The 12,278-nt window shown below is 35.4% G+C and overlaps 1 long non-coding RNA gene across 1 annotated transcript in view; it reads left to right on the plus strand.

The window, feature by feature from the left end:
• The window catches only part of LOC108366332 (uncharacterized), an 11,659-nt gene extending 8,818 nt beyond the window's left edge, over positions 1-2,841 (plus strand). Inside the window, exon 2 of the long non-coding RNA XR_001848072.1 lies at positions 2,661-2,841. This is a non-coding gene — a long non-coding RNA (uncharacterized LOC108366332). The remainder of the gene's footprint in view (positions 1-2,660) is intronic.
• The last annotated feature ends 9,437 nt before the right edge of the window (positions 2,842-12,278 follow it).

The following is a 12,278-nucleotide window of genomic DNA, read 5'->3' on the forward strand; positions in this document are numbered from 1 at the left end:
CGGACCTATAATATATCTGTGTTCGCATGGAAAAGTAGCTTATGTCGAAAGGCTGGTTTTAGAATAAATCGGCATTCGCAGCATACGATTGCGAATGACTCACTGGCGCTGAGCCGTTGAAGATATTTTGTCAAATAAATGTACAAGAAATAGCTCCGATACTAGCAAGTCAATATTCTTATTAAGTCTCATCAAAAAATTCTTTGTCGTTTAAAGAATAAAGGAAATGCCGCATTATACTAAAGCCAGCCTTTCGACATAAGCTACTTTTCCATATGAACACAGATATAGTGGCTATGAAAACATTTGTTAAATAAATAATTGGGTAATATTATTAAGCTGCCTTTACATGAGGCGATTTTTTGACAGGCGATAATCGCCTGCAAAAGTTGACTTGCTGTCTACTTTGAGGAAAGCAATTTTTGAATCACCATTTACACGAGCGCTTTTTCTGGAGCAATGTAAATCCAGCTTTAGGAATCTTATGAAGAGAAACAGGGTTTTCCGATCGAAAAATATTGATTTTCAATAATTGGATACCGTTTCTACGAAAAGTTGTTAATTCCCCATATAAAAATACATGGAAAACTTTTAGCGCTTTGGGTGACCTCTTTTTGATTTCAAAATTAAAAAATAGGGGTATAGTTTTTTGGGTATAGAACAATCCTAGGGGGTGAGAGCAATAAAAAATTTCAACTTTACTTTTTCACATGCATTTTTAGACCACCCTAGTTAATACTCACATGTTATTTAACAACCGCTTACGGAAAGTGATTTTTCGCAGCGTAGGTAGTACATCCCACTGCAATTATTTATATTATTTCTTTCTCTATAAAACGATACTTCTTCCATCTTGATGACGATGAATGAGAAACAAACCAACAATGACATTAGTATAATTTTCTGAGCAAAAATACATGTTTTTTTTTTTTTTATCAAGCTGGACAATTTTTTCTACCAATGTACAGATGGATTAAGGGAAATATTCTGGGAAATTTATAACTCAAGTACTCTGAAATCGTAAACCACATGCTGTAGATCTTTAAATCCTTAGGATGTAATATGTTCAACAAAGTGCACTTTGTCAGCAGTAATTTTGACAAAAGTCCCGGAGAATTTTGGATGACTTAGCGAAGAGCATGGGAAGCTCTTTCACCAGGACCTTAAAACTATGGAAGACCGGTACCAAGGCCGATGTGATCGTCATATCATGACTGACTACGGCTGGGAGATGCAACCTGATTGTTCCCCTACACCTCATTCACGAAAGTCGGGAAAAAGAAAGTTTTTATTAAGTTTTCGAATACGGGTCTTTTGTGTCTCTACTTTCCGAAAATGCTTGGTTTTTCATGCGTTCAAAATCATGCCGGACGTTATTATATTTAATGAGCTTTAAAACTCTTCCTGAGGCTGAATATTTTTCGTTCATCATCTTCTCGTCTTTTGAAGCTATACAATTCCTGTCTAATACAAAGTACTTGGGGGCGTTCACACAGGCAAAAATTAGGTATGTATGTATGTTTTGTAGCTCGTTTTCTTCTTAGTAAAAACTGGGTTACACGCCTGAAATGTATTTAGGTTGATGAAAGTGTTTAGGTTTTGAAAAAATTTTGTAGTACCTAGGTTTGGTATGAAAAAATATTTTTGAGTGATTATCCAGTGCTACTAAGGTCCGGTTGTTCGATGTCTGGTTATCACTACCACACAGTTGAACACCATTATCGACATTTGCGACATCATGCATATAACATGTGATCGATAAAGCAGTCGTTGTATGTAACCGGCGCTTTAACCTCCGATTTGTGTTGATCGGGCATTAAACAAACGGCCGAAAATACGATTAATTTGAGTGAGTTACTATTCGATTCGTTACCAAATCGTTTGCCTATGAAAAGGGGATGTGTGCTAACGGTATTTTGTTACTTAGCACCAACTTTTGGCATAAGTTTAAGAGGGATTTACTGCTCTTTCTTTCATATGACCGCGTGTTTGGGAAAATTAACTCATTCACTTGTTTACTGATTTCTTACTTTTGCCAGATTTCCATTAGCAATGACATGCGTTTTTTACAATTACCCACTATGTCCGAGTATGTCAATAAAATGTTTTTATGTAATGCCCAGTTGGATGCCGGCATTTGGATTCACATGATTTTTTGCTGAGTGACGAGAAAAGATTCGGAAAAATTCGACTGGATGAGCTATCTTGCATTAGTTAGCGTTGTGTCGTGCGTGAACTTTTGGTTTCACATTTAAAATTTTTTGTTGCTTTTATTATTTATATGTAATCGAAATATTTTCTATGTTTTAAGCGAACAGACCACAATTTCAGTATAGCACAAATTTATATGTTGGTAATTATTATTTTATGCTACTTATCTATTTTGGATTTGTAGATAATAGCTTAGAGTAAGTTGCTTTGAACTGAGATCTGCTATTTACGAGTATCTTCTGCTAAAATAGTTCGCTGCGCTTTCAGTTACTGTTGCCTTCTTCATCGGAATTGTATTTTTTTTATTTTGTAATTTAGTTAGCCTTTGTTGCTATTTTTTTTTAATCAAAATTTTAATTTCTTTGGTTTTAAATTCAAAATCGCAAAAATTCTGTAAAAAGTTATATAAAAAAAAACTAATTTAATTTTCGTTTTTGCATTTCTTACAGAACACGCATGCTTACAAGATTTATTTGTATGAAAATATAAAAAAAGAAAAACAAAAAAGTTAATTAATAAACTTTTAAAACTAAACAAAAAATATCTAATTCGAACATGTGATGCTAACAACCTTTAATGCAAAACTCTAAACAAGACAACAAAATAAAAATATTTTAAACAAAAAAAAAAGTATTGAAAAAGGTAGCGCACAATCCGATATCAATTACTAAAAAAATCGCAAAAAACAACAAACACATACGATAAGAACAACAAGTTGTAGGAAAACATGTACTTTGTACGTTGATAAAAAGAAAAATCTATACTCGTAAAATTAAACAAATAACACACATTTCCAAAGATATCAAATGAAACATAAAGAAGAAACTAAATTCCTATAACGGACGATTCTCTAAAAATAAAGTACGCGAGAGCAAAGCGTGCCAAAGCCGATATACCCAGTACTCGCTTCTCAGTTTGTGTAGAGATATGTATTCATTCGTATTCATGAATGCCGTTCGTTCGTTGGTTCGTTCGTACGTTTGGAACCAATAGTGCTCCTTTCAATTGTTGTATTATTAGGCGTAGTTATTGTTGTTATTGATTGACTTACATACATACATGCTTACTTACTTACTTACTTACTTACATATACATGTAGTATACACAAAACTAAGATAACTAAAAAGCTAAAACAAGCAACCAAAATCGTAAATATGTATAGATATATACATTCATGCACACACACTCGTACATGTTAAGATTACCGACCCATAACAAGAAATCACTGAATCGGCTGACTGACGACAACATCGACCATAAAAAGTCAGGCTGTTTGGTACTAACATAACAACACAACAACACATCGGCACCAAGCAGAATATCAACTGGAAAAAAGTGGGCTGATACTTACTTAATACGTGTGCGAAATNCAGTACTCGCTTCTCAGTTTGTGTAGAGATATGTATTCATTCGTATTCATGAATGCCGTTCGTTCGTTGGTTCGTTCGTACGTTTGGAACCAATAGTGCTCCTTTCAATTGTTGTATTATTAGGCGTAGTTATTGTTGTTATTGATTGACTTACATACATACATGCTTACTTACTTACTTACTTACTTACATATACATATAGTATACACAAAACTAAGATAACTAAAAAGCTAAAACAAGCAACCAAAATCGTAAATATGTATAGTTATATACATTCATGCACACACACTCGTACATGTTAAGATTACCGACCCATAATAAGAAATCACTGAATCGGCTGACTGACGACAACATCGACCATAAAAAGTCAGGCTGTTTGGTACTAACATAACATAACAACACATCGGCACGGCACCAAGCAGAACATCAACTGGAAAAAGTGGGCTGATACTTACTTAAGACGTGTGCGAAACTGAGTGTTGAACGTTGAGCCACGTCTCGTACGTTCGTTCGTTCGTTGTCTTTCTGTGATTCGTAACCTTACTACATATGTACATATACAAACAAACTAAAGGGCGGAACAAAAGCTGCTAAGTAAAATAAAAATAAGTTGAGCCCAAAGGAGATTATACTAATCCGTTGGCGATGATGTTGACGTACATAACGCCTAACTGGAGCAACAGTGTAACCGCCCTCGACCAGTTGCCATTCTCTCAGGCGAAAAAACAGCATCAACAACAACAGCAGCAGCAGCAACAGCAACAGCATCAGCATCAGCTCACGCTACAGCGACAATAGCAACAGGAGTTTTCGGTGCTGCTATCAATTATTCAAGTGGAGGAGCAACCGCAACAAGGTGGCCAGAATCGTTTAGCATTGACGGCTGATACGAGTAGATCGTTGACGTTACGTTACTTTAACGAGACGTGAGGCGGTGACGATTACCTACAACAGAAAAAGTGAACGTTGCAAAGGCAATCGTTGTGTGTGTTTTTGACGTTTATTGACTGCAACGCCTAAAAGTGTGCAACGACGTGACGTGCCGTGACAAGCTAAGCCGTATACTGCCCGCGTAACGGGTACGAATACGAGTACGAGTGCGAACAAGTTTGCCGTTAGCAGGAACTAAATAAACATTTACTCGAGGCAATCATCTCCACCGCCACCGCACAGACTACAATGCTCTGGTAGCCAAGATAGTTTTGCCGTGGATCACTATTGCGGCAGCAGCAGTGATACAACACACGCAGTGAATAGTGTACTTGGAGTTGGGGCGGCTGGAATTGGTGGTGTTAGTAGTAGTAGTGGAGTCGGCGGTGGTTGTAGTCAATGCTCATTATCGTCGGCAGCGGCGACGGCTGCAGCTGCAGCAGCAGCAGCGGCGGCGGCAGCGGCGGCAGGGACAACATCGTGCGGTGGCGGTGGCAGCGGCAGCGGCAGCGGAGTTGGAATCGGTGGCGCAGGCACAGTTGGAGGCGGTTATTGCAGCGGCACGATGTGTCATCATGGATCCGGCGGTGGCATGCCGATGGGCCTGCCACCACCACCACAACCGCCACAATCGATGATGTCCGGTGGCGGCGGCGTCGGTGGCATCGGTATGGGTATCGGTATCGGCGACGGTCGCAACACCTTAATGCACAGCAACAGCAGCTTACTCGGCTCACATATATCGTTGGGCGGCATGAGCCTAAGCGGTGGCATAGGCATAGGTTGTGATACACATATGGCGGGCCCCAGCCACTGTCGCAGTCTAAGCGGTCTGAGTAGTTTGAGTATCGGACCGCCAGCACCACCAGTGCCGCCTCCACCACTCTTCAATCCTTGTAGTTCAAATAGTTTTAATTCGATGCAATCGGTGCAGGCACCACCTGGGTCCTCACGCTGGGGACCGCGTACATCATGCCCAATTCACAGTCCATTTCGAGTGCGGGCGCCCAACGGTTCGATATGCTCTGGACATCAGGTAATTTCACATTTAATGGTTGTTGTCGTGGTTAAGAAATGCTTATATACACATATATATATATATATATAGTATATTCATGAGAGTGCTACACTTATAAAACATATCTATGTATATATATACACATACTACGCTTTTATATACCCAACAATGCCTAAGTAAATTTATGCGTATTTTTGTCCAAGTGAACTTTATTTTTATTTTTGATATTTGAGTAGTGAGCAACGGTTATGGGCGTGAAACGTGCGTGTTTTTTGTCGAGTGATGATAAAAAGTGTAATTGAGCGTGTCAGTGCGAGTGTGAACCAGTTACACACACACGTGAGAATGTACACCTACTTTATGTATACATACAAATATACATATGTATGTACTTATAATAGTTATATTCCATACACGTGCACGCATGCACCTAGTTACATACAGACGTTTGTAATGTTCTNCCCAACAATGCCTAAGTAAATTTATGCGTATTTTTGTCCAAGTGAACTTTTTTGATATTTGAGTAGTGAGCAACGGTTATGGGGGTGAAACGTGTGAGTGATGATAAAAAGTGTAATTGAGCGTGTCAGTGCGAGTGTGCACCAGTTACACACATATGTATGTACTTATAATAGTTATATTCTATACACGTGCACGCATGCACCTAGTTACATACAGACGTTTGTAATGTTCCAACATTTCGCAAATGTGTAAATATTTTAAATTAAACACTTTAGTTGCATTCGGTTGAGTTTGTTTAGTAGTTAAATAAACATACGAGATTCGCCAGCAAACAATGAAACAAAGAAACCAAAATGTATCCAAATAAATGCGCTTGTTTGTATTGTGTTTTTCCTTTGACATTTTCTAAGAGAGAAAATCAGATTCTTGCCATCCACCTTTAACCATTTCATATAAACTAAGTGTTATACGTAAATACATATATACATATATACATATATGCATATATCAAATAGCAAATACCTATGTACCACGTACCACGTACCAAGTATAAATAATCTAATACAGCCTCCATTTCGCACATGTGGGTGTGGGTAAAGTGCAGAGTTGCGTAGATATAAGTAAAAACGTATGCCTTTGTGTCTACTTGATTCAGCATGTACACCCCGTGTCAAAGTTATAAGCGCACCTAATATTGACAAGTTCTACCAATTTATTGTTTTATTATTTGGTTTTGGTTTTTTTAATAAAATATTGTTTATTCTTTAACAAAAACCGAATAAATCAAAGTTTCAATTATTGTGCAATATTACGAAAAAGTCAAAGCAAGCTTTGTAAAAATTTTAAGCTTTTTTTTAGAGAAAGATTTTGGGTATGCAGTTTTGTAGCCCATTCAATTTTAGTATAATAAACTGCAAGTTTGAAGAAGCTAGGACTTACCCTTGATTTTATTTTTTATTTTATTTTTTTTTTATCAAAGGTGTTGCGAATTTTGTTCCCTAAAAATGAATCGTCGAACATACATACTTTGTCAATGTGCGGTGCGCTTTTAATTTTAACACGGAGTGTATGTATATTAGACTGGTTCAAAAAATCTACAATTTTAATTCCTTGTCAAATATTTTAGGTGAAAAGAGGCGCCTGCCCTTAGCCCTTTGGCTGCGCTTCACCAAACTCATTTAAATGGAAATTAATTTTAATTAAATCTGTTAATTAACTCTCAATTAAATTTTCTTCAGAGTGAAAATATGGCAGCACCGTGCTAAACGTGGTGGTAAAAGCAGGGATGGTATACAAGGAAACAGCTGATACACAATATTGTGGTGTGTGTATATTGATCAGCTGATTAAACTTGTAACATCTCTTAATGTGGTTATTCTGATTTAATCTTTATTTAAATTAAAAACAAATGAAAATTGATTGTTGAAACCAAAAATTCGAAAATTAAAATCATTTATCTTAAATGAATGAGGTGAAGCACAGCCTTAGTACTAAGATTCAAAAGTCGCTCATAACGAATTTCTATTATCCGTATATAAACTGTGCGACAATTTTATGGCCTTTCAAACCAGCATGTACCCAGTAATAAAACCCAGCAAGACTTAGCTCGTATTTTTATTTAATGGCCTACTTAAGTTTTAATGTCCCTGCCTAAGTACATAGTTTCCAAAAAAAATGGCAAAAATGGTAAAAATGAATGTCTGAGTGAAATTAAATTTAAGGGCGTATGTAGTAAAATTTCATGGGAAATATTTTCATAGAGCATTTTAACCCAATAGCTCCCGTCTGAAAGGTTCGTTTTGACTGTTACTTCAAGAAACCCCTCAAAAAGTAAATAGAGAAAGGCTCGTTAGAGAATTGATATATTTTTGGCAGGATAATTCTCTGAAACATTCTCCCACGAACATCCAAATTTGCTCTTTGTGCTCTCTTGAAGTAGGGTCATTTTTACCCCTTTTATGCGGCAGTTGATGGGTTAAAATGTTCTACGAAATTTTTTTGCATAAAATTTTTCTGTACGTCTTAACCTTAAGTTTCACTCAGACATTTATTTTAACCATTCTTTCCACTTTTTGAAAACTTATAGCGCAATTCCACCAAAAGCTTAACTGCAGTTAAGAGCTCAGTTAAGTTCCAAGAATTTTAGCATAGCGTGTACGGAATGGTTTATTTCTTACTTTTTGCTTTTGGCTGTCGTACTTGTACTTGTACATACTTAATATTAGCAATTTTTTTCCAATAGGCATAAATTGCAGTTAAGGCTTGGTGGAAATGAACTATTAGGGCAAGACATGAAAACTTTAATAGGCCATAACATAATAATACAAGCTAACTTTTGCAAACCCATTCAGCGTTTTATTACTGGATATAGGTACTATCAGAAAATGTCAACAAAGTTCGAGCTGGCCGAAACCACAGCCGCACAGTGTAACATAGGTCACTTTTTCCAACTCTAAATTTTTATAACTCGGTTTTAAGTGAACTTATCGCAATGAGTGATATATATTTTAGAAGCAAATTGAAGGCTGGTTTTACCAAAATTTCACTCCTCCAAAAGATATTCAAGGCCAAAGTGGAAAATTTAAAAAATTAAAAAAAAAAAAATGTTTTGATTTTTTCGGCAAAATGTAAAACATACAATTTTTCTTACAAATTTAACAATTTAAAATTTTCTTTGAAAAAAAAATAATTTAACTTAAATTATCATGTTTAAAAATGTTTAAAAAGTTTGATTGTTTCTGATGGAACAAACTAAAATAAGAAGTAACGGTTTTGCAATGATCCAAAAATAAAAATCTTGATATATATAAGAAAAATAACACTGTATGACAAAACAAACGCCGAGACGCGTAAAATTAATGTGTGTCATAGATTACGGATTACGTTTTTCTATATCAGGCAATTTTCTTCAAGATATTTCCATTTTAAGTTTGCATTGCAAAAAAATTCAAACTTTTGCATGGAAAACGTTACTCATACGCCTTGGACGATAATGTACGACTTCGGCTATGTACAATATGGCGTATGAGTAACATTATTTTCTGCTGCTATTTCATACAGAAAATTAATGCACATTTTTATTTGACTATTACAATTTAGTTTATTTATCACTTTGATTACGATTTCTCCTAAACTTGGCACAGTTATTGGTCCTGGTAAAACATAACCACACAGACATGCCATATAACGGTAATTTGGATAAATACGAAAACTTCGATTAATAATTAAATACTGAAGCGAATTTATTTATAATTAATATTTACCATAAAACTTAAGCAAAAAATACGTTTGTAGCAAATTTTTGGAAAATGGAGTAGGGCGTTCTCGAAAAGTTTTCTGAGTTAGGGTGGTCCCAAAAAAAACTTTAAAATGTCAAGGTCTCACCCCATAGGATTTTCTAAATGGAAAAAATAATACTCTTACTTTTATGTAAAAAAAACAAAATTGTATTTAAAATTGCCTCAAAGCCCATGAACTTTACAAATGTACACACATATGTATATTAGTAGGTATATATTATACTATAAGCCTAAAAAATCCCTTTTTTTTGTTAGTACGTAATTGGTACGTGGTATACAGATGCTATGTACGTGTCCGCCTTGTGCGATTATAGTAGTTTATTTGATGTTTACACACTTTTACTCTGATGCCTTTTTATCTTACACTTTCAACATGTGCTTCTCTTTGTTTCTCTTTCTTGTTTTGATATCTTACAGGTAAGCAAATAAAACGAAAATCCACGTTCATCGCCGAATAGCTATCAACTACATACATAAGTGCTACACATTCTAAAGTAACAGAACAGCAGGGGGCGTCAGCTGAAAATGTGTCAACGACATGTAAGATTATTTTCGCTGTAGAACAAACCACTCATCTTTAAACTAGCTGGAAAAAAGGTGTCCCATCGCTTTGCATATGCCATATATTATACACACACATGCATATACATAAACACTCGTATGTATGTACAATGTATACATATCTACACGTACATATGCATAATTTATAGATTCTTTAGTGGGTGTCATACATACATATATACATAATTTATTCCTCGCACAAAATTTCTACATACATACATATGTATACTTGGATACGTATCATATGTCGCTATTATTACTCATTGCCGGTCACTTCGGTATCTCTAACAACACCCCCAGTACCACATAATACCCGGCGTTAAGTTATCACTTTGACAAAGGTTGAACAGAGAAACCAACTGGCCACATTTTTAGCCACGAATGCTACAATCCAATCCCTACACTGTTGCCTGTGTGGAGCGGTGACAGTTTTGATAGTGCGGTGTGGTGTAGTGCGAGTGTGTGGGTTGAGTCACAGATTTCCGAACTAAAAAAGACTTGAATTCACATGATTGCCCGCCATCATTGCTGATAATTGTATGGAGCTATTTATATAAATGGACGGTGTTTTCATGTATTAATATTTATGAACCTTCTGCTGATACATATGGATTAAGTAGAAGTTAGTATGTACATATTACATATTTATGTATTTATGTTCAATCAAAAATCGTGTGTTAGAGATCGTGATAGCTGTCTCCTTTTCGGATGGGACAACATGTTTCGCCGTCATTTCGAAAATTCCTTTTAATATCAGTGCTTGTCCGAATATACACATATATTACCACATACATACATACATACATAATAATTTATAATAAAGAGCATGAATAGATACATACATATATACATTAGACCGTATCAGAAAAAGAGGTTTGCCATATTGCCATGAGTCTAAAGTAGTTTTGCGCAAGACAACTTCAAAAAATAAAAATAAAACCAAACTGAAATCTATTTAATAAACCGTGCTTCTATAAATCAACTAAAAGTTAGTAAATAATTTTTCCTAAACCCATATAATTAGTCTTTTTTTTAATTTTAAAATTTTGGCAAAGGTCATTTTAAATAATTTATGAGATTTTAAATTAAAAACGCGGGCGCATGTTGATTTATGGACATAACTGTAGAATAAAAAACGAAAAATTGACGTGATCGATTCATTTCAAAGCATACCCACCTAACCTCAAAAACGTCTTAAAAATTCTACAAAAACTGCTCCAATAAATATTTGACTCCGAAATTGTGTCCATTTGTTTGTAACAATTTGTGATGAGAACTCCAAAAAAATGGACGCAGTCGGTTAATTTCAAAGCATATCTCCCATACAAACTTTACCTCAAAACAGCCTTAAACAGATCATTAAAAGCGCACCAATGAATATATCGAACCGTTTGCGCAAAATTATCGTATGTTTCAAAAACCAAATTTCTGCTTTGGCTAGCACCATCAATACTAAAGTTTAGATTTGCCGAGATAATTCAAAAATAAAACTAAGCGCAAGTTTTTTTCTGTAGAAAGGTTTCACATTCTAATTTCTTAGCACATACGATAATTTAACCCACAAGAAGAAATTCATAGTCACTTACGATAAAATTTGCAGTCAATTTTTGGGGTAGCTATTGGGATTTCAGCCGTAATATTTGAACAGGTGATGCGTTATGGGGTGTAGAAAAAAGATGCATCAACACGTGAATTTCTTAAAACAGGTAACATACGTACATATGTGCCAGAAACCAAATTTTACAGGAGAGCGTTTCTTTTACTTTTCATTTTTTTATTTAAATTTTGTTCATTTTATTCAATTTTTTTTTAATTTTTTTTATTTATTTATTTTTATTTATTTTTTTAATTTTTTGTTCGAGGCATTTCATGTCACCGCGGCCACCTCTGTGCGCGACCTCTGAGGATGTGGATGAAAGTTGAAGAGATTGAAGGCCTAGGTGACATGAATATACGTGCAGCATATTTTGCCGATATGCCGGGGCTTCAATTTTAAGGAAACGCAAATTGCAAATTTATTCTACACTCTACAATGCATCACTTGGTAAAACATTGTGGCTAAAAGCTCAACCACACTATTGAAATAAATATTAATAGGCCACAATAAAAATTTACATGTTACAATGCATTATTTTCTTGGGGGCGAAATTATCGTATGTGGCATTTCTTGTCACCGCGGCCACCACTGTGCGCAAAATTGCAAAGGTCAATTGGGAAAGGAGATGGTTGGTACACACCATAATTTTGCGCAAAGGGGTCGATATGTAGGTGTCGCCGAAAAATATAAAAAGGCGATCGTTAGGTTCGACAAAAAAAATAAATTTTTTTTTTAGAAATTGCCTTGTAAAAATGCTTTAGACCAGTCATGCCCAACGCTGGCAGAATTCCATAAGCAAGTTTCCTACTACTTTAGACTCAGCTTTGTTT

This window comes from Rhagoletis zephyria, unplaced genomic scaffold (assembly GCF_001687245.7).
Source record: "Rhagoletis zephyria isolate East Lansing unplaced genomic scaffold, Rhagoletis_zephyria_1.1 Rzeph_scaffold_02232, whole genome shotgun sequence".
Classification (NCBI taxonomy): Eukaryota; Metazoa; Arthropoda; class Insecta; order Diptera; family Tephritidae; genus Rhagoletis; species Rhagoletis zephyria.